At 37.6% G+C, this 21,576-nt stretch overlaps 1 protein-coding gene and 1 non-coding gene across 2 annotated transcripts in view; one reads left to right on the forward strand and one right to left on the reverse strand.

Annotated features, from left to right (window-relative positions):
• ADGRB3 (adhesion G protein-coupled receptor B3) overlaps positions 1–21,576 on the forward strand; it is a 785,278-nt gene that overhangs the window by 531,195 nt on the left and 232,507 nt on the right. The window lies entirely within an intron of this gene.
• On the reverse strand, positions 719–825 carry LOC133102699 (U6 spliceosomal RNA). Its single transcript, XR_009703050.1, has one exon. It is a non-coding gene; the product is annotated as a U6 spliceosomal RNA (small nuclear RNA).

A 21,576-nucleotide genomic window follows, 5' to 3' on the forward strand; every position in this document is an offset into this window, starting at 1 on the left:
TTGTATTTCTGCAGTGTCAGTTGTTACTTCTCCTTTTTCATTTCTAATTCTGTTGATTTGAGTCTTCTCCCTTTTTTTCTTGATGAGTCTGACTAGTGGTTTATCAATTTTGTTTATCTTCTCAAAGAACCAGCTTTTAGTTTTATTGATCTTTGCTATTGTTTCCTTCATTTCTTTTTCATTTATTTCTGATCTGATCTTTATGATTTCTTTCCTTCTGGTAACTTTGGGGGATTTTTGTTCTTCTTTCTCTGATTGCTTTAGGTGTAAGGTTAGGTTGTTTATTTGAGATGTTTCTTGTTTCTTGAGTTAGGATTGTATTGCTGTAAACTTGCCTCTTAGAACTGCTTTTGCTGCTCCCATAGGTTTTGGGTTGTCATGTTTTCATTGCCATTTGTTTCTAGGTGTTTTTTGATTTCCTCTTTGATTTCCTCAGTGATCTCTTGGTTATTTAGTAGTGTATTGTTTAGCGTCCATGTGTTTGTATTTTTTACAGATTTTTTCCTGTAATTAATGTCTAGTCTCATAGCGTTGTGGTCAGAAAAGATACTTGATACAATTTCAATTTTCTTAAATTTACCAAGGCTTGATTTGTGACCCAAGATATGATCTATTCTTGAGAATGTTCCATGAGCACTTGAGAAGAAAGTGTATTCTGTTGTTTTTGGATGGAATGTCCTATAAATATCAATTAAGTCCATTTTGTTTAATGTGTCATAAAAATATGGAATGCTTCACGAGTTTGCGTGTCATCCTTGCACAGGGGCCATGCTAATCTCTTCTGTATCGTTCCAGTTTTAGTATATGTGCTGCCGAAGCAAGCACTCCATATCTTCTTTATCCATTCTTCCACTGATGGACACTTAGGTTTCTTCCCTATGTTGGCTATTGTGACCAATGATGCAGTGAACATGCAAGACCAGTTCTTTATAGTTTATGAATTTTTTCTCCATGTAGAGCTTGTTTCAGGCAGCCTCTTCCTAGGGTAGATAATTTACCTTTCTGGAACACCACTAGATCATAAATTCCTTGTGAACATGGATCTATGTTTGAACCATCCATCTACCTAGAGACTAACACAGTGCATAAAGCATAATGATAGATAGCATTTATAAAATGCTGACTGTATGTCAGGAACTGTTTTACACTCTTTACATGCATTAATTTATTTAATCTTCAGAACTTGATGAAATGGGTATTACTATTGTCTTTACTTTACAGTTGAGTTAACCTGAAGTTAATCTGAAATACAGATGGTGATTTGGCCAGACCCATACAACAAGTATGTAAGGTAACAAAAATCTGAACCTAGGCAACTCTTGAGTTCTACCTTATAGTGTCAACTAGTGGAGCTAAGAATTCAGTGCATGTGTGTAGAATTAAATAAACTCCTCTGGAACCTAATAGAATTTCTTTAAAAAATGTAGATAATGCAGATGGGATGAAAACAAAAGTGAAAGAGAAATGTGTAGAATAAGGAAGTTGGAGAGTAGCATCAAAGAATAGGGGATAAGAAACAGTGAAGAAGGAAATTAGCCCAAGTGCAGGATTTCATGGTGCAAATAGGAGAAAAGAATTAAAAGAACCTGCTTGAGGTGAGGGGGGAAGGAATATTGGAAGAAGAGAATATTGAACAGAAAAAGCCTACGAAAACATTATTGGTGGGCTGGGAAAAGTATCACACTTTGAAATTTTTAAATAAAAATGTTTTATTTTTAAATAGCTATGCACTTGTGGTAAGATTATTTCTTCCTGTGTTACATTCACCATAATGTCTCAGACTCCCAATCGTGGTCCCATGTGAATCAATACCAGACACCTGTTCAGGTGAGATGCTAGGAGAATTATTTCACTGGACTACAGCTGTTGATGCTTTTTACTATCCACTGAGTCTTTATATTGTACAAAATCAGAAAAGGAAATGTTCACTAAGGATCCTTTTTGGTGCAGAAATACACTGTCAATCCTCTCCTTGAATACCTTTCCCAGACTCTGTCTCATTACCAGTTTTCCCTTCCCAGTAAATAATCTACCTTAATTATTTCTAACCAGTTTTTGTAGAGATTAGTTGGCCTGAAAGATGGTGGGAAAGCCCTGGTTATCATTCTTGTTGTGTGTTGTCTTGGCTACCTGAACATGTCCAGTTCACAACTCATATTCAATCAACACATATTTGCCCTCTTACATGCTTGTATCACCCACTGACACTAACACCCTTCCAAGGGAGGGGAGAGTGCTATTCTAAATTGACTAAAGTAGATTTGGAAGTGTCCCACCCCACCCCTGACTTCTTTTTCTCCTCTGTTTCTTTCTTTTAGATGATTTGAGGCTTTGTGATGCCTTTTTCCCCTTCTCTGGTTTTAGAAGTTATATATTCTGTTTCATTTCACCTAATGGTTGTCCATTATTTTTAACTTATAAACTTGATTTAACAGAGTTTAATGTGGATCAGTATCTCAGGCCTTTTCCAGAACAGTACGAAGATTTGGAACTCCTTAACTCCTGTCGTGCCCTCCTGACATTCATTATTTTTTTCCAGGCTTTGATATCTACCTTATGTTTATACTTTCCAATTTTATGCATTGTTATTTTTGTTTTAAAAGTCGTACCTGTTAAGTTTTACCTGCATATGATTAGCAAATGCTTTTCCCATTATTTCCTTCTAAATTCAGTCCTTCCTATTGCATCAATTTTCATCTGCTTGAGATACAACCTTTAGTAGTTCTTCCACCAAGCAAATCCTATTAGAGACCTCTCTCAGTCTGTTTCTGAACATGTTTTTAATCTTTGTTTAATACCAAATGATATAAGACATAGTTATTTGCTAGTTTTCCCCCAATTTATAATTATATTTTTTGTGAAAATCTCCAGATGAGAATTAAGAACCATTAAAACAGAATGATATTCTGAAAAGAAGCCATGAATTTCAAGTGTTGGAAGAAAGCCATTATTTCAAGGTTAAAACCTAATATAAATTATCTTAAAATTAGAAAAAAGAAGAGTGTTTAACTCAATAGCCTTTCAGAATAAGGCATTTAATTAGAAATCATGGCATTATCATGGAGGTCAAACAGTAGAGTACTGAAAGTTAATATTGAAAATTATATTTAAAGCAGAGAAGAGAGATGACACTGAACATTCTCATTATGTCTAGTACCAAATGTTGTTGAAAAAAGTAGATTGAAGTTTGAATACAAGTCCATAGTTTGTAATAGCAACAAGTACAGTGTCCATGTGGTGGTTTGCAGCTGAAGCACACAAATTTAAATGGGACTCTTTGAAAAAGCATTCACGCATATGCTTTATTTTTTAAATTTTTATTTTATATTGGGATAGAGTTGATCTACAACGTTGTGGTAGTTTCAGGTGTACAGCAAAGTGATTCAATTTTACATATACATATATGTGTTCTTACATATAGATACATATATCTATTCTTTTTCATATTCTTTTCCCAGCTAAGTTATTACAGAATAATGAGTAGAATTCCCTGTGCTATACAGTCGGTCCTTGTTGTTTACCTATTTTATTTTGAGTGGTGTGTGAGTGTTAATCCCAAACTCCTCATTTATCCCTCCCCCCACACCTTTCCCCTTCGGTAACCATAAGTTTGTTTTCTGTATCTGTGAGTCTGTTTCTGTTTTGTAAATATGTTCATTTGTATCTTTTTTAGATTTCATGTATAAGTGATATCATATAATATTTGTCTTTCTCTGTTTGACTTCACTTAGTATGATAATCTCTAGGTTCATCCATGTTGCTGCAAATAGCATTATTTCATTATATTTTATGGTTGAGTAATATTCCATTGCATATATACACCACATCTTTACCCATTCATCTCTCAATGGACATTGAGGTTGTTTCAATGTCTTCACTATTGTAAATACTGCTGCAATGAACATTGGGGTACATGTATATTTTTGAATTATGGTTTTCTCTGGAGTGGGATTGCTGAGTCATATGGTAGTTCTATTATTAGATTTTTAAGGAACCTCCATACTGTTCTCCATAGTGGTTGCACCAATTTGCATTCCCACCAACAGTGCAAGAGGGTTCCCTTTTCTCCACACCCTCTCCAGCATTTACTGTTTGTAAACTTTTTGATGATGGCTGTTCTGACCAGTGTGAGGTGATACTTCATTGTAATTTTGATTTGCATTTTTCTAGTAATTAGTGATGTTGAGCATATTTTTATGTGCCTTTTGGCCCTCTGTATGTCTTCTTTGGAAAAATGTCTACTTATATCTTCTGCCCATTTTTGATTGGGTTGTTCGTTTTTGTGATATTGAGCTGCATGACTTGTTTGTGTATTTTGGAGATTAATCCCTTGTCAATCACAACATTTGCAAATACTTTCTCCCATCCTGTAGGTTGTCTTTTCATTTTGTTTATGGCTTCCTTTGCTGTGCAAAAGCTTTTAAGTTTAATTAGGTCCCATTTGTTTATTTTTGTTTTTATTTTCATTACTCTAGGAGGTGGATCCAAAAAGATGTTGCTGTGATTTATGTCAAACAGTGTTCTGCCTATTTTTTCCTCTAAGAGTTTGATGGTGTCTGCCCTTACATTTAGGTCTTTAATCCATTTTGAGTTTATTTCTGAGTATGGTGTTAGAGAATGTTCTATATCACTCTTTTACATGTAGCTGTCCAGTTTTCCCAGCACCACTATTGAAGTGACTGTCTTTTCTCTATTGTATATTCTTGCCTCCTTTGTCATAGATTAATTGACCATAGGTGTGTGGGTTTATTTCTGGGCTTTCCTGTTCCGTTGATCTATAAGTCTGTCTTTGTGCCAGTACCATACTCTTGTGATTACTGTAGCTTTATAGTGTAGTCTGAAGTCCGGGGGTTTGATTCCTCCAGCTCTGTTTTGCTTTCTCCAGATTGCTTTGCTATTAGGGGTCTTTTGTGTTTCCATACAAATTTTGATTTTTGTTCTAGAACTGCAAAAAAGGCCATTGGTAATTTGATAGGATTTGCATTGAATCTGTAGATTGCCTTGGGTAGTATAGTCATTTTGACAATATTGATTTTTCCAGTCCAAGAACATAGTATATTTTTCCACCTCTTTGTGTCATCTTTGATTTTTTTCATCACCATCTTACAGTTTTTGGACTACAGGTCTTTTGCTTCCTTAGGTATGTTTATTCCTAGGTATTTAATGTTTTTTGATATGATGGTAAATGGGATTGTTTCCTTAATTTCTTCTTATGATCTTTTTTTGATAGTGTATAGAAATGCAACAGATTACTGTGTATAAATTTTGTATCCTGCAACTTTACAAATTCATTGATGAGCTCTAGTAGTTTTCTGGTAGCATCTTTAGAATTTTCTAGAATTTTATGTATAGTATCATGTCATCTGCAAACAGTGACACTTTTACTTGCACTTTTCCAATTGGATTCCTTTTATTTCTTTTACTTCTCTGATTGCCATCACTAGGACTTTCAAAACTATGTTGAATAGAAGTGGTGAAAGTGGACATCCTTGTCTTTTTCCTGATCTTAGAGGAAATGCTTTCAGCTTTTCACTGTACAGAATGATGTTGGCTGTGGGTTTGTCATATATGGCCTTTATTATGTTGAGGTAGGTTCCCTCTATGCCCACTTTCTGAAGATTTTTTATCATAAATTGGTGTTGAATTTTGTCAAAAGTTTTTCTGCATCTACTGAGATGATCATATAGTTTTTATTCTTCAATTTGTTAATGTGTTGTATCACACTGATTGATTTGCAGATATTGAAAAATCCTTGCATCCTGGGATAAATCCCTCTTGATCATGGTGTATGATCCTTTTAATGTATTGTCAGATTTGGTTTGCTAGTATTTTGTTGAGAATTTTTGTGTCTATGTTCATCAGTGATACTGGTCTGTAATTTTCTTTTTTTGTGGTATCTTTGTGTGGTTTTGATATCACGGTGATGGTGGCCTCATCAAATGAGTATGAGAGTGTTCCTTCCTCTGCAGTTTTCTGGAATAGCTTCAGAAGTATATATGTTAACTCTTCTCTAAATCTTTGAATGAATTCACCTGTGAAGCCAACTGCTCCTGGCCTTTTGTTTCTTCGAAGTTTTTAAATCACAGTTTCAATTTAAGTATTTTTCATTGGTCTGTTTATATTTTCTATTTCTTTCTGGTTCAGTCTTGGGATATTGTACTTTTCTAAGAATTTGTCCACTTCTTCCAGGTTGTCCATTTTATTGGCGTATAGTTCCTTGTAGTAGTCTCTTATGATCCTTTGTATTTCTGTGGTGTTAGTTGTAACTTCTTTTTCATTTCGGATTTTATTGATTTGAGCCCACTCCCTTTCTTTCTTGATGAATCTGGCTAAAGGTTTATCAATTTTGTTTATCTTCTCTAAGAACCAGCTTTTAGTTTCATTGATCTTTTCTATTGTTTTCTTTGTTTGTTACTCTTTCATTTATTTCTGCTCTGATCTTTATGATTTCTTTCCTTCTACTAACTTTGTGTTTTGTTAGTTCTTCTTTCTCTAATTGCCTTAGGTGTAAGTTTAGATCGTTTATTTGAGATTTTTCTTGTTTCCTGAGGTAAGATAGTATTGCTATAAACTTCCCTCTTAGAACTGCTTTTGCTGCATCCAATAGGTTTTGGATCATCATGCTTTTGTTTTCATTTGTCTCTAGGTATTTTTATATTTCACCTTTGATTTTTTCAGTGATCCATTGGATGTTTAGTAGCATATTGTTTAGCCTCCACGTGATTGTGTGTTTTACAGTTTTCTTCTTGTAGTTGACTTCTAATATCATAGTGTTGTGGTCAGAAAAGATGGTTGATATGATTTCAATTTTCTTAATTTTCTGAGGCTTGCTTTGTGTCCCAGCATGTGATAGACCTGGAGAATTTTCCATGTGCACTTGAAAAGAATGTGTATTCTGCTGCTTTTGGATGGAATGCTCCATAAATATCAATTAAGTCTATTTGGTCTCATGTGTCATTTAAGGCCTGCTTTTCCTTATTAATTTTCTGTCTGGATGATCTGTCCATGAATTACAGGGGTATTACAGGGGCATTACAGTCCCCCACTATTAATGTGTTACAGTTGATTTTTCCTTTTATGGCTGTTAGAATTTGTCTTACATATTGAGGTGTTCCTGTATTGGGTAATATATATTTACAATTTTTGTATCTTCTTTTTTGGATTGATCACTTGATCATTATGTTGTGTCCTTCTTTGTCTCTTGTAACAGTCTTTATTTTAGAGTCTCTTTTGTCTGATATGAGTAGTGCTACTTCAGCTTTCTTTTGAATTCCATTTGCATGGAATACCTTTTTCCATCCCCTCACTTTCAGTCTGTATTTGTCCCTAAATCTGAAGTGGATCTCTTGTAGACAACATATATACGGGTCTTGTTTTTGTATCCATTCAGCCAGTCTGTGTCTTATGGATGGACCATTTAATCCATTTACATTTAAGGTAATTATCAATATGTATGTTCTTATTGCCATTTTGTTAATTGTTTTGAATTTGTGTTTGTAGGTCTTTTTTCTCCCCTTCCTTTGTTGTTCTTTTGTCTTGCAATTTGATGAATATCTTTAGTGTTGTGTTTGGATTCCTTTTGTGTGTGTGTTTGTGTGTATCTATTGTAGATTTTTGGTTTGCTGTTACTATGAGGTTTTGATATAGCAGTCCATATATATATATATATATATATATATATATATATATACGATTGTTTTAAGTTGCTGGTCTCTTAATTTCAAATGCCTTTCCAATATCCTGCATTTGTACTCTCCTCTTCTCATGATTGCTGGTTTTGATATCATATTTGTGTGTGGATGATTTGCTACCTTTACTGTATGTTTGCCTTTACTGGTGAGCTTTCCCATTTGTAATTTTCTTGTTTCTAGTCATGGGCTTTTCTTTTCCACCTAGAGACATTCCTTTAGCATTTGTTGTAAAGCTGGTTTGGTGGTGCTGAATTCTCTTAGCATATGCTCCATCGAATCTGAATGAGAGCCTTGCTGGGTAGAGTATTCTTGGTTGTAGATATTTCCCTTTCATCACATTAAAAATATTGTGCCACTCCCTTCTGGCCTACAGAGTTTCTGCTGAAAAAATCAGCTGATAACCTTATGGGGATTCCCTTGTATGTTATTTGTTGCTTTTCCCCTGTTGCTTTTAATATTTTTTCTTTGTCCTTAATTTTTCTCAATTTGATTACTATGTGTCTCCATGTGTTCCTCCTTGTGTTTGTCCTGCCTGGGACTCTCTGTACTTCCTGGACTTGGGTGACTGTTTCCTTTCCCATGTTAGGGAAGTTTTCAACTATTATCTCTTCCAATAGTTTCTCAGGCACTTTCTCTCTCTCTTCTCCTTCTGGGACTCCTATAATGTGAATGTTGGTGCATTTAATGTTTCAGAGGTCTTTTAAAATGTCTTCATTTCTTTTCATTCTTTTTTTTTTTTTATTCTCTTCTGCAGCAGTGATTTCCACCCTTCTGTCTTCTAGCTCAGTTATTCTTTCTTCTGCCTCATTTATTCTGTTATTCCTTCTAGTGTATTTTTCATTTCACTTATGGTATTGTTCAATTCTGTTTGTTCTTTACATCTTCTGTTTGTTAAACATTTCTTGTATCTTCTCAGTCTGTGCCTCCATTCTTTTTCTGAGAGCTTGGATCATCTTTACTATCATTACTCTGAATTATTTTTCAGGTAGATTGCCTATCTCCACTTCACTTAGTTGTTCTTCTGGGATTTTATCTTGTTCCTTTGTTGGGAGCATATTCCTCTGCCATCTCATTTTGTCTAAATTTCTGTGTTTGTGGTCTGTGTTCTGCAGGCTGCAGGACTGTAGTTTCTCTTGCTTCTGGTGTCTGACCACCACCACCACCCCCCCCCCCCGGTGGGTGAGGCTCATCTAGAGGCTTGTGCAGGCTTCCTGGTGGGAGGGACTGGTGCCTGCCCGCTGGTGGGTGGAGCTGGGTCTTGTCCCTCTGGTGGGCATGACCATGTTAAGGAGTATGTTTAGAGGCAGCTGTGGACTCAGGAAGACTTTAGGCAGCCTGTCTACTGATAGGTGGGCATGTTCCCATCCTGTTGGTTATTTGGCCTGAGGAGTCCCAGCACTGGAGCTTATAAGCTGTTGGGTGGGACCAGGTCTTGGGATCAAAATGGCAGCCTCCAGGAGGGCTCATACCAATGAGTACTCCCCAGTACCTCCACCACCAGTGTCCTTGTCCCCACAGTGAGCCACAGCCGCCCCCCTACACCTCCCCAGGAGACCCTCCAAAACCAGCAGGTAGGTCCGGCCCAGGTTCCTATGAAGTCACTGCTTTTTCCCTGGGTCTTGATGTTCACAAGACCTTTTGTCCTCCCTCCAGGAGTGGAGTTTCTGTTTCCCCCAGTCCTGTGGAATTCCTGCAATCAAGCCCTGTTGGCCTTCTAAGCCAAATGCTCTGGGGGCTTCTGATGCCAGCCCCCAAGGCTGGGATGCCTGACGTGGGACTTAGAACTCTCACTCCTGTTGGAGATCCTCATAATTATTTTCCAGTTTGTGGGTCACCCACCTAGTGGGTATGGGATTTGATTATATCACATATGCACTCCTCCTACCACCTCGTGTGGCTTCTTCTTTGTCTTTGGCTGTAGGGTATCTTTTTTTGGTAGGTTCCAGTCTTTTTTGTCAATAGTTCTTTGGCAGTTAGTTGTGATTTTGGTGTTTTCATGAGAGGAGGTGAGCTCAAGTCCTTCTACTCTGTAATCTTGTCTTCAACCCACGCATCTGCTTTAAATAAACATTCAACCTACAGAACATTCACTCCCTTCTCCCTTTGTTGTCACCATTTATGTTCTCTACTCTTTTCTACATATTCAACTCCTACTTTCCATTGAGGGCTCAAGTCCCACTTTCTCTTGAAAGCTTTTCCACATCAACGTAAAGTTCTGTATCTTTTAGAGCACTGATTATTTATTCTGGCCACCAAATACTACATTGTTGACAGATAGCTTTCTGAGTCTTACTTTGCCAACTGAATTTTGAGAACACACTTGAGATTAGAGGCCATGCCCTTTACTTCTCTGTAACTATCATGGGTCTTCCTGTGTCACATCACACATGTGATTCTTATTGCATTTTTAAAAGTACAGTAGTAAACACTAGCCACTTTGGAAAAAGGAGGACAGAAGGATACAAGTTGATCAGAAGGACATTTTCTGCCCTCATGAACCTAACAAAGTGGGTTCTCCACTGGAGGGGGCATATATACATACATACCTAATATAAGTGGAGAATAATTCATTTTAAGACCATACATGAGCAATTGGACAGTAAGGAAATACAAGCTAGTTATCAAAATAATTTGAAGAGTAACATTCCCATAGAATACATTCAGTCAGAAGTTGATCACATAGGTTTTTTTTTTTAAGATTTTTTTTTTAATTAATTAATTTTATTTATTTATTTTTGGCTGTGTTGGGTCTTCGTTGCTGCGTGCGGGCTTTCTCTAGTTGTGGCGAGCAGGGGCTACTCTTCGTTGAGATGCATGAGCTTCTTATTGCAGTGGCTTCCTCATTGCAGAGCATGGGCTCCAAGCGCGTGGACTTCGGTAGTTGCAGCACGCAGGCTCAGTAGTTTTGGCACATGGGCTTAGTTGCTCCGCAGCATGTGGGAACTTCCCGGACCAGGGCTCGAACCCATGACCCCTGCATTGGCAGGCAGATTCTTAACCACTGCGCCACCAGGGAAGCTCGATTACATAGGTTTTAACGTGTATGTTTTCTAAAGGTAAACTGGACCTTTCGCATACAAGCAATCCCTGTTGATAGTGTTGTTTTTGGTTTTCTGAGATCATCTTTTTCCACAGTGTATTCTGAGGGGTATAAATTTAAATACATTGAGAATTTTATTTAAGAGGAGCCCCAAAGTACTCCCTTGAGAAAGGAAGGACCATCAAACAGATGTTAAAATAGGAAGGAGCTTTGTAAATTCCAAATAAGTAGCAGAACTGTTTATGCTAAGTAAGTGACCTTTTTTGTCCATTATAGACTTATCTTCTGGTTTCTTCCAGAAGTAGCCTAACAGATATAAGTACTATTCAGCAAAAATAACAACTACATTTTATGTGGAAAGGATTTGATGCATTACATCAGGCCTCTTTAAGTAAAGTATTTTCAGATTTTTACCTGGTGACATTGATTTCAATAAGGTCCATAAAAATGTCCTCTATAGGCTAGTTTAATGCCAACAAAAGTGTAGTTATCTTTTTAAAAAAAGTTCTCTTTACTCAACAGAATAAATGTTCTGTCATAGCAAGGAGAAAGGCTATACATGAGTTAATTTCTACATATAAATTTTTTAAGTACAGATAACATAACATTTACACTTTCTATGTCATTATTTTAAAAAATTCTTGTCCTGGCACAAAAAAATCCAGGAAATTAAAGCATGTTTATTACTAGGAATTTGCAGTGTCTTGTGTCTAAACAATACCAAAGGACCCATTTCTAATCTGACTTGGAAAATTCAGCAACTCCTGATTTTTGACTTAAGATTTTCAAAAATCTGCCTGGGGATAAAAAGGTCCATAATAACCAGGAAAAGAAACTACAGGGACAATTAAGAGAAAAAGAAAAAGTGCCAAGTGTTGAATTTGGTAAAGTCATAACAGGTTAGTCTGTGGCAATAAACAATGTAAAACAGAAATTGTTCCCTCTCCAAGAGATTTCCTGTGTAATTGAAATTAAATACAAGGAAATGTACCAAGACATAACTTTGATTTATTCTTCACTGAAGAAGGAAGAAAATCGCAGGGATCAAAATTAAATAATAACTGTGATATCTCTTTCCTAGCATATTCTCTAATGAAAAGAAATAATTTCAGAAATATGCCCTTAGTTAGCATGACTATACATATGTGTGTATATATACAGATTTAAATGTTTATGTATGTATCCATGTGTGTGCGTGTGTGTCTGTGTACAAGTGTGTGTGTGCATATACAAATATATGAATATAGTTGTAAATAAGATGCAAACTACTGTGGCTATAAAAAAATTAAACATAAGAAATGTCATCATGAGTAAAAGATTGTATTTTTCCCCTTCCCATATTCTATAAGTACCACTAGTATCATAAAATAATTTCTGGGGAAAAACAATTATAATCCATGATTAGGTTTATATATCTAAAATCCCCCCCCCCCAATTAGGAATATATATCTGACATCTATTTTTCTCTATGAATGTATCAATTACAAATGCAAATATGTAGTGGCCTGCCCACACAAAATACTACCAATGCTTTTTGCTACAGAATATACATCCTACTATATTGAAAAGTAATTGCCTATTTTATTTAATATTAAATTTTCTGTCTACTTCTCTAGGTCAATAAATTTAGAATTCCACAAACAAATCTATTTTCTTTCAAAAATTCCCTTCATGATTGTATTCCTTTTGGTTATTCCCTACCTACTATCCTTTTCCATCTTCAAAATGAAGAATTCTTCAGTCTTTGATTATTTTTGATTATTTGGTTCCTCTTTGAACTGTCTTTATTTCCTTTAATAGCCAGACTATATTTAGAACCCAGAACTTCAAGTAACAGCCTATTTTATTTATATGTACACCTAGAGGAGAATATTTATCTTTCTACTTTGAATAATGCCCAGCTCTTTGTGGTATTTTCTGGTTGTATATTAAACATATTACCTACTATGAATAGATAATATCTTCTATAGGGCCAGTGATTTTATTGAGTAAAGAACAGATTTCAATTCCTCACTGTTAATTTCCTTCTTTAAAAAATATCTATATTTTCTAGTAAAAAATATTTTTTCTCTCTTTACCCCACAAATGCAGTAGTGTTTCTTTTTTGTAAGGTCTTTTTGGGGCCTGAAATGTGAAATTAAAATAGACAACCCATGTTGTCTCTCATAACTCCTGCATTCTGTGTGTGTCATGTGTGGACTCATGTAAAAGTTCATAAACCTCTAAAGTCCTTTCCCCTTGTCTCTATACAGACTTGTTTTTCTCTCAACTATGTTACTCTTTGCCCAATAGGTTATATTCAGTAGTTTTATCCTTTGCTACAGACCTTGCCAATTCGTAAAATGATAAAGTGAACCTATATTTCCTGTGCTTACTTGGCTAGTTTAGATGAATCAGTTTATACTATGGTAAATTAAAACAAACAAGCAAATAAATAAATATCAGTGGCTTGAAACGTCATCTTCTCAAATTGTAGTATTCTCCATATTAGGTACAGTATGCTAGCTGCTGTAGGAAAGGGCTCCTTAATTTACCGTGGCTCAAACACAATAGATACCTTCCTCTTCCTGTTGAGAGGTCATGAGGTGAAGGAGATAAAGAGGTTGGCAGGGTGACCTTCTTCCAACCTGTCATGCAGGAACCCAGTGGGAGGATATGTTTCCATTGGCAACATATCTGCAGAGGCCACTTTGGGATCAGGTCCACTCCATACAAGAGAAAGTCAAAAATAACAGGGAAGAATAAGGATGGGAGTTTTTAATGATCCAGTCCTAGAAATGGTACCTACCACTTCTAGGTACATTTTATTGGTGAAAACTGTATCATACCTAAATAAAAACAAACACACAGATACAATTATAAATATAACAACATAACATAAAATATAATGTAATATAATACAATACAGTACAATATAATACAATGTAATATATAATAACAACATAATGACCATATCTAATGACAGGGAAGAAGCCAGGAATGTATGGTGTACTGCGTTTCTGTTACCGAACCAAACTCAGGGCCACTTGCCCGAGTGCATTAAAGCCAATCTGCTGACACCGGGTCGTGGTGAAGGAAAGTGCAGTGTTTACTGCAGATGCCAAGCAAGGAGTCCAGGCAGCTAGTGCTCAAAAAGGCGTGAACTCCCCGATGGCTTTCAGGAAGGGGTTTTAAAGCACCCGATGGCTTTCAGGAAGGGGGGTTGTGGGGTGTGTGATCAGCTCGTGGACATTCTTCTGATTGGCTGGTGGGGAGGTAATTGGGAGTCAACATCATCAACCTTCTGGTTCCAACCTGTCTGGGGTCTATGTGTTTGTGGGCAGCATGCAGTTAACTTCTCCCACCTGGTGGGGTTTTAACATCTGCAAAACAGCTCAAGGACATGGTTCAGAATATTATCTATAGCCCTTGAGTAGAAACTAAAGGTCCTTGACATTGTTTAATGGCTAAACAATTATTATTTTGTCTTGCTTGACTGTTTTCCTTTCTTTCTGCATCTTCTCACTTCTCTGGTTAAACTTACTCTTTGACTAAAGTTTTTCTATAGACTGAAGGCTGGCAGAGGACATGGTGGGGGGGGGGGTCTGTCCTGGGAAGGCCTCATAGAGTCCTGCTCAGTTACATTCCCAGGAAGGTGAAAAAAAAAACCTTTTTGTAGGATAGCTGGCAGTCTCTGTCCCATCTATTTTACTCAGCAACATTGTCCCAACATCAGGAAAGGTGTAGTTGGAAGACACTAGCTACAGGCAGTTTATGGGTAACTATTTCAGGGTCTGCCATGTGCCTGAATATATTCAGCTGCTAGCTTCCAGAGCTGTTTGGGGCTCAGGCATAACTGTGTAATGGTTCTGACCTGGTGCCATCATGGTGTCATCACAGTTTACTGATAAACTTATTCGACGGTAGTCAAGTGTTCACAGCATAAATGTGCCAAAGTGAGACTGAGAGTTAAAACTATCCTTAATGACCCCCGACCTCCACATTCCCATCAACAACTTACTTGATTTTTTCATAAGTCCTTTTCTTGGAGAAAGGAGGCTGGCCCAGTATCAGGCTCTTTGGTGGTTAAAGTGAATTATCAGATATGATGAATTCTTTTTTTACTGGGGGTTGCTATTTTTTTTCTTCCTTGAGCTCCAAATTAATGAGATTTATAACATTAAGTTTATAAAATACTAAGTTAATGAATTATAATGAGGAATAAGAATATTCCATTGTAAAGCTGCCATTAAGACTGAAAGGGAGAGCTCTATGATGAAATTCATGTCATAATTCAAGTGACTAAGGAAAGCAGAGGTTATAAGAGGAAAAATGTTCATGGGAGAAAACTTGCTTTATGCCCATTAGAAGACTCTAGAGGAAAATATTATTTTACTTTGAAATTAGCTCATGGCTCTATTCAGAACAAGCAGATCTGGATTTGTGAGTTTACTCTAAGCCCAAGAATTTCTATTTGAAAACTGAGCAGTACTGAAAAAATGGCTAGACATGAGATAACTGCCACTCGTGTCTATGTGTGGTTATGAAAGCAGGTGCCTTACCAAGTTCTGCCTCTCAGAACATGGTGACCCTCCTATTTTTGGAGCTTTTCAACCCAATTTTCATGCTTCTTCACCTCAGCCTGTCCCTAAACCAGATACCTGGTTTCACCTGGCAGCCGGGCTTTCTCAAGGGAGTGTTTTAGCAGCCCCCTCTACTCTCCCACGCAGCCCCTGCTGTCAGTACTTCTCTGCCTGGTAGCAGTGCACCCCCTGCTGTCACTACTTCTCTGCCTGGTAGCAGTGCCACAAAGACTTGTTCCTGCAGGCAGTCAAATGCCAAAAAATGGCAGAGTGATCTACTGACATTAGGACTGCTTCTTCTGTGCCCTGTTAGTGTGAAAAGTAACTGCTGACACAGGAATTTCCAGCATTCTGCTTTCAGCGTGAGATTTTATTGTGGGTGTATCTTCCCTGTCCCTTGATTATGACATATATCTGTTGGATAAGGTTGCCTTTATGTGAAGAACTGTGTTGATTTGTACATTACTAATATAATGAAATGACTTATATCCATGAACTATATGTAGAAATGTGTGGGAAAAAGAGTTAATAATAGCTACCATTGTTTACTTTTATGTGCCTTTCAATTATTGAAGTATATGTTACCTAAGTTAATCCTCCCAAAAATGGTTTCTGGATTTTTATACTTGTTTTACAAATGAGAAGATAATTTTTCAAATTTGTGCAAGTTGCACAAGCTCACCCGGTAACTCCTAAGTAGGAGACAAGCTTAGATCACAGGTCTGTCCAGGGCCGACGCCCATTGTGTTAATAACAACTAGTCTATCTTTTTTATTTTATTGAAGTACAGTTGATTTATAATGTGTTAATTTCTGCTGTACAGCAGAGTGATTCAGATATATATATATATATATATATGTATATATATATTTCCCTTTTCATATTCTCTTCCATTATGGTTTATCACAAGGTATTGAAAATAGTTCCCTGTGCTATACAGTAGGACCTTGTTGTTTATCCATTCTATATATACTAGTCTGCATCTGCTAATCCCAAACTCTCAACCCTTCCCTCCCCTTCCACCTCCCCCTTGGCAAACACAGTCTGTTCTCTAGTCTGTGAGTCTGTTTTTGTTTTGTACATATGTTCATTTATGTAGTATTTTAGATTCCACATATAAGCGATGTCATTTGATACTTGTCTTTCTCTGTCTGACTTACTTAGTTTGATAATCTCTAGCTCCATCCACATTGCTGCAAATGACATTAGTTCATTCTTTTTTATGGCTGAGTAATATTCCATTGTATATATGTACCACATCTTCTTTATCCATTCATCTGTTGATGGACATTTAGGTTGCTTCCGTGTCTTGGCTATTGTAAATAGTGCCACAATGAACCCTGGGGTACATGTATCTTTTTGAATTAGAGTTTTCTCCAGATACATGCCCAGGAGTGGGATTGCTGGGTCATATGGCAACTCTATTTTTAGTTTTCTAAGGAACCTCTGTACTGTTCTCCATAGTGGCTGCACCAATTTACAGTCCCACCAGCAGTGCAAGAGGGTTCCCTTTTCTCCACACCCTCTCCAGCGTTTATTGTTTGTAGACTTTTTAATGTTGGCCATTCTGACTGGTGTGAGGTGGTACCTCCGTGTAGTTTTGATTTGCATTTCTCTAATAATTAGCGATGTTGAGCATCTTTTCATGTGCCTCTTGACCACCTGTATGCCTTCTTTGGAGAAATGTCTCTTTAGGTCTTTGCCCATTTTTTGATTGGGTTGTTTGTTTGTTATTGAGTTGTATGAGCTGTTTCTATATTTTGGAAAGTAAGCCCTTGTCGGTCTCATAATTTGCAAATATTTTCTCTCAGTCAGTAGGTTGTCTTTTTGTGTCATTTTCAACTAGTCTATCTTGACTTCAAATACATATTTTCACGTTGACTCTCAACATGAAGTGAGCAAACTAGAAACATTTTATATTTTGAAGGAAATTTAGAGATCCCTTTATCTAAAGCAGTTATTTTATGGAGACCCAGAGAAATGAAATGTCCCTATTTCAGCGTAAATTAATTGGTCAGCAGCACAGCACAGACAAGAACTAGAGTGAATATTCTTGCCGCTATGACATGTAGCCTCGATGACTCACTGAACTCTTTCAAACCTGGTTCTTTCAGCATCTGAGTGGAAAGACTCTAAGCTTAATAGCAACATACTAATTGGTAATATTATATCATTAAGTTTACGCTCTGAATTCAAGAGACTCATAAATAAGGTTAAATAAGACAATTCATGAAAATAGTAACCGGACTCAGACTTTCAAGAAGAGCATAGAGGAAAAACAAACAAAATGCACTCATCCTTGATCACATCCCAGATTAGAGCATGTTCATACTCCCACACAGAGAGACCCACTGAGAAAGACACTCTCAGCAGAGGCCCCCGCACTCGAGAAGAGACATCCACACTGAGAAACAGCATTGCTGCTCACCTAGTCTTTGTTGTCATGAGCTGGTGAACTACCCACCTTATTCCAACTCAAGACTGATCACCGTGGGCTTTAAGAGGATGCTGCATGCCACCATTAGCATGGCACGTGCTCTGAGCAATTTTTTTTCCATCCACGGTGATTGACTAGTGTGGTTCTGTCCTTCTGACCAAGGGCATGCATTTTCAAGACAGCTGGCCAGGGTTTGGGATGCATTCTGCAGCTGTGACAGGGCCAAGGTACATGCCCACATGGGGAAGACCTCATGCTCTCAACTTAATTAGCTTCAAGCCTCACACACTAAGCCAAATGGACATAGAGCACTCCCATGAAGCCCTGCGCATCTATGCACATCACTCATACTCAACTATAGACAAGACAGATGCCCTTTGCATATGCAAACCACTGTTATATGTCCTATAAAGAGTTTTTGAGACCACTCCGAGTTAACCCCTGAAGAGAAAATGTAGGGACAGATCAATCCAACCAAATCTTCTTCATGGTACATGATCAGATTAAAAACATTCAATAAATGAGATACTTGCCAAAAGCAAGATCAAAGCATAATGTTAGAGAATTCCTTTTCCCACCAATATTTTGTTAATGTGATTGTTCAGCTTAGGGTCACTGATTCTAAACTCGTCGATACTAATCTCCGAGTCTCCAGCTTCCTTGAAGCTAAGACACATTCCTTCCTGAACCTGTCTGTGAGACTTTGAGACAGCATATGTGATTGAGTTAGAATTCAGCCTTTGACTAGCTACATGTAGGCAAATCCCAACTGCTCTGTGCTTTGATTTCATCAGCTTAAAATGGAAGACTCAGGCTTGCTCATAGCTCAGATACCCCAATTTCTCAATGTCTCAGACTTTACAACCTACTTTTTCCTTTACTGTGCTATCAGTAGACAAAGCTCCTCCCAGACTATTCAACCAAAGAATAAACCTATGTCTGTACTATGACCTTCAAGGCTGTGCATGAACTACCCGCTCCCTGATTACCTCTCCGTCTTGGTTTCCTACTTCTCTCCTCCTTGTTCTCCGCGTCTCTCTGGCCTCCTTGCTTTCCCTCCTGCACACCAGGCACCCTCCAGAACCGCCTTCGTACTGATTGGAATGCTGTCCCTCTAGATGCCCATGGGACTTGCCCTCTCATTTCTGTTAGAAGTTTCTCCTTCATCACCTTCTCGGGGGGCATTCTCTGCCACCTTTCGGAGGAAATATTAATCCTTTCCCCCACACTGACTCCCCATCTCCCTTCTCCCACTTTCTTTATTCTCCTTAACATTTACTGCCCAAACACTGTATTATTTTTCCTAACTATCATGATTATTACATGTTCCTGCCCCCCATGCAAACTCTGTTAGGGGAGGGATTTGTGTCTGTTTCATTTACTGCTACATCTATTCCAATGCCTGGCATAGAGCAAGTAGTCATTAAATGTTTGTTGAATGAATGAATGAAGCTAATGTCTTGTTAACAATCCTGTTTAGGGCCCCTTGTCCATATATTTCTGTTACCTTAAATGGTTTGGCTACTTGGTTATATTTCATATTTGAAAGGGCCCAACCAAAGCAAACGCATTTTATTTTTGTTTTTTAAAGCTGGTCTTTGGGAGTGAGGAAAGAGTAATCATACTTCTTTTCAAGCTCATCTTATTCTTATTTGTCAAAAAGACGTGCATTATTCCACACTTGATACTCCAAAATGGATTTATCTGATGGAGGCATTGCTTCTTGTAGCTTCCACAGCTACCACCAGAGAGAAATCTTGGAGAGATAGTGTTTAAATTCAGGTCCCAATTGTGACTCTCCTGAATGCAAATTGAGTGTGAATTTATTAGAAACCATCAGTGGGATAAATGTTCTCCTATTATGTAAATCTGTATCTTTAATCTGAAGTGTAGAAAGTGAATCGCTTTCCAGAATACCTAATCTGTGATTCTGTAATTAGGTGAGCAGGTGATTAATTACAGGTGCAGTTAGTGACTTGCCCCTCATCACAAGAACACAAATTCCGTGTATGCCAAGTCACTCAGAGGGGCAGATGTGTTGGCTACACCGTTTTTAAACCTACAAGTGTATTAAGTGCCTGAATTCATAAGCAGAACTGGGTATGTGTTTTTGTCTTATAAATATCGAAGTTGACCCTTCACAACTGAGACACATTTAAGGTATTTTCAGTGACACATTTATATTGATTTTATATAGTATTCTCTACAATAGTATCTGCTTGAATATCTAGACAGCTGGTGGAGCAGGTAGAGAAATTGGGTTTATATCTATATTTTAATACTATACTGTGATACTATATGAAAAGTCTAAGTAGATTATAAAGGGGGTCATTTATATCTCTCTGGCTAAACTGAGTGTCCTGGAGCTGCACTGAGGCACTTAATTTATGATCTCACTTATTTTCTAATATATATTTTAGCCATAGTTTTAAGGAAAAGATGATAAAACAAATTCAGGTGCTGAGCTTGGAGTCATAATCAACAATATATAGCCCTAGAAGTGAATTCTGGGTGAAGTATACTCCCAGATATTGAAAAAACTATTGCTAAAATGTAGGAAACCCAAGAAAGCAGCACAAAGTTGGATTTTCAATTATAAACTCTGTGAAAAAGTAGAAGATGTTTACAGAAGCCAGAAAGTGTAGCATGGAGACAGAGAGAAGAATATTATAAAGTTGTCCTTCAAGACTCACCCTTCCTCCTGCTTCTAAACACGTAGCCTTGTGGTCCAGGGAATTGTACGGGGTATTTTGTCAAGGTTGATAACCCTAAAGACTTAAAGACACGCAAACAGATGGAGTAATACGGGGAAAGGGAGGTTGGGAGAATATTTTTAAAAGGCCAAGAAGGATTATAGAAAAATAGGACGAAAAGTAAATGGAGGGAACAATGAAAGAGAGAGAAGTTGGCACTTTGCATCCAAATGTGATTGTGTTTCACAGAAAGGGAAAGCTCTTTTCAGTGATGTAGAACACCATAGCCTTATCCTAAAGAAGAATTAGTAAAGTTTAAGAAAATAGGGACATTTCAAGTGGAATCCATCAGACAAAGATCATTTGACTTATCTCGGACCACCACCCCCAGAAAAGTGCAACCTTAGAATTCAGTAGGAATAACTTAAACTACCTTAGAGACGTCGTAAAAGCCAACCTCTTTGCGTATTCATTGTCTCCCTAACAGGTCAATGCTGGGGTTTAACGTCAACTCCTACTTTTCAAGTGATGGTGAGAGACCTGAACTTATAATCAACAGTTGCAGTAGGAGATGTGATTCGACCCTTGGTCTTTGGTTTTTGAATCCGTCTTCCATTTTTCTACCAGAATATTTTCTCTTTCTTTTGGTTCCCTACTTGCTCCTTAGATAAAGTGCAGGTTCCTCAGCGTGGTTTAGGAGGCTCCATGGTCCAGCCCAGTCTCCATCACGCTCTCTCCTCCTCCTGAACCTGCCCTATTGTCCCAGCAGTCAGCCGGCTATTGTTTCCCAACACACCACACTGACACACCTTGCTTCCTGCTGCTCTGTTTACCTCCAGTGAGTCTCTCCATACGTTTCATCTTTTTTTTTTTTAACATCTTTATTGGAGTATAATTGCTTTACAATGGTGTGTTAGTTTCTGCTTTATAACAAAGTGAATCAGTTATACATATGTTCCCATATCTCTTCCCTCTTGCATCTCCCTCCCTCCCACCCTCCCCATCCCACCCCTCCAGGTGTTCACAAAGCACCGAGCTGATCTCCCTGTGCTATGCGGTTGCTTCCCACTACCTATCTATTTTACGTTTGGTAGTGGGCCTGGTAAATTCAGGTCACAACTTCAGCCCCTCCCTCTGTTTGCTCAGAGCACCT

This window comes from Eubalaena glacialis, chromosome 12 (assembly GCF_028564815.1).
Source record: "Eubalaena glacialis isolate mEubGla1 chromosome 12, mEubGla1.1.hap2.+ XY, whole genome shotgun sequence".
NCBI classification, from domain to species: domain Eukaryota; kingdom Metazoa; phylum Chordata; class Mammalia; order Artiodactyla; family Balaenidae; genus Eubalaena; species Eubalaena glacialis.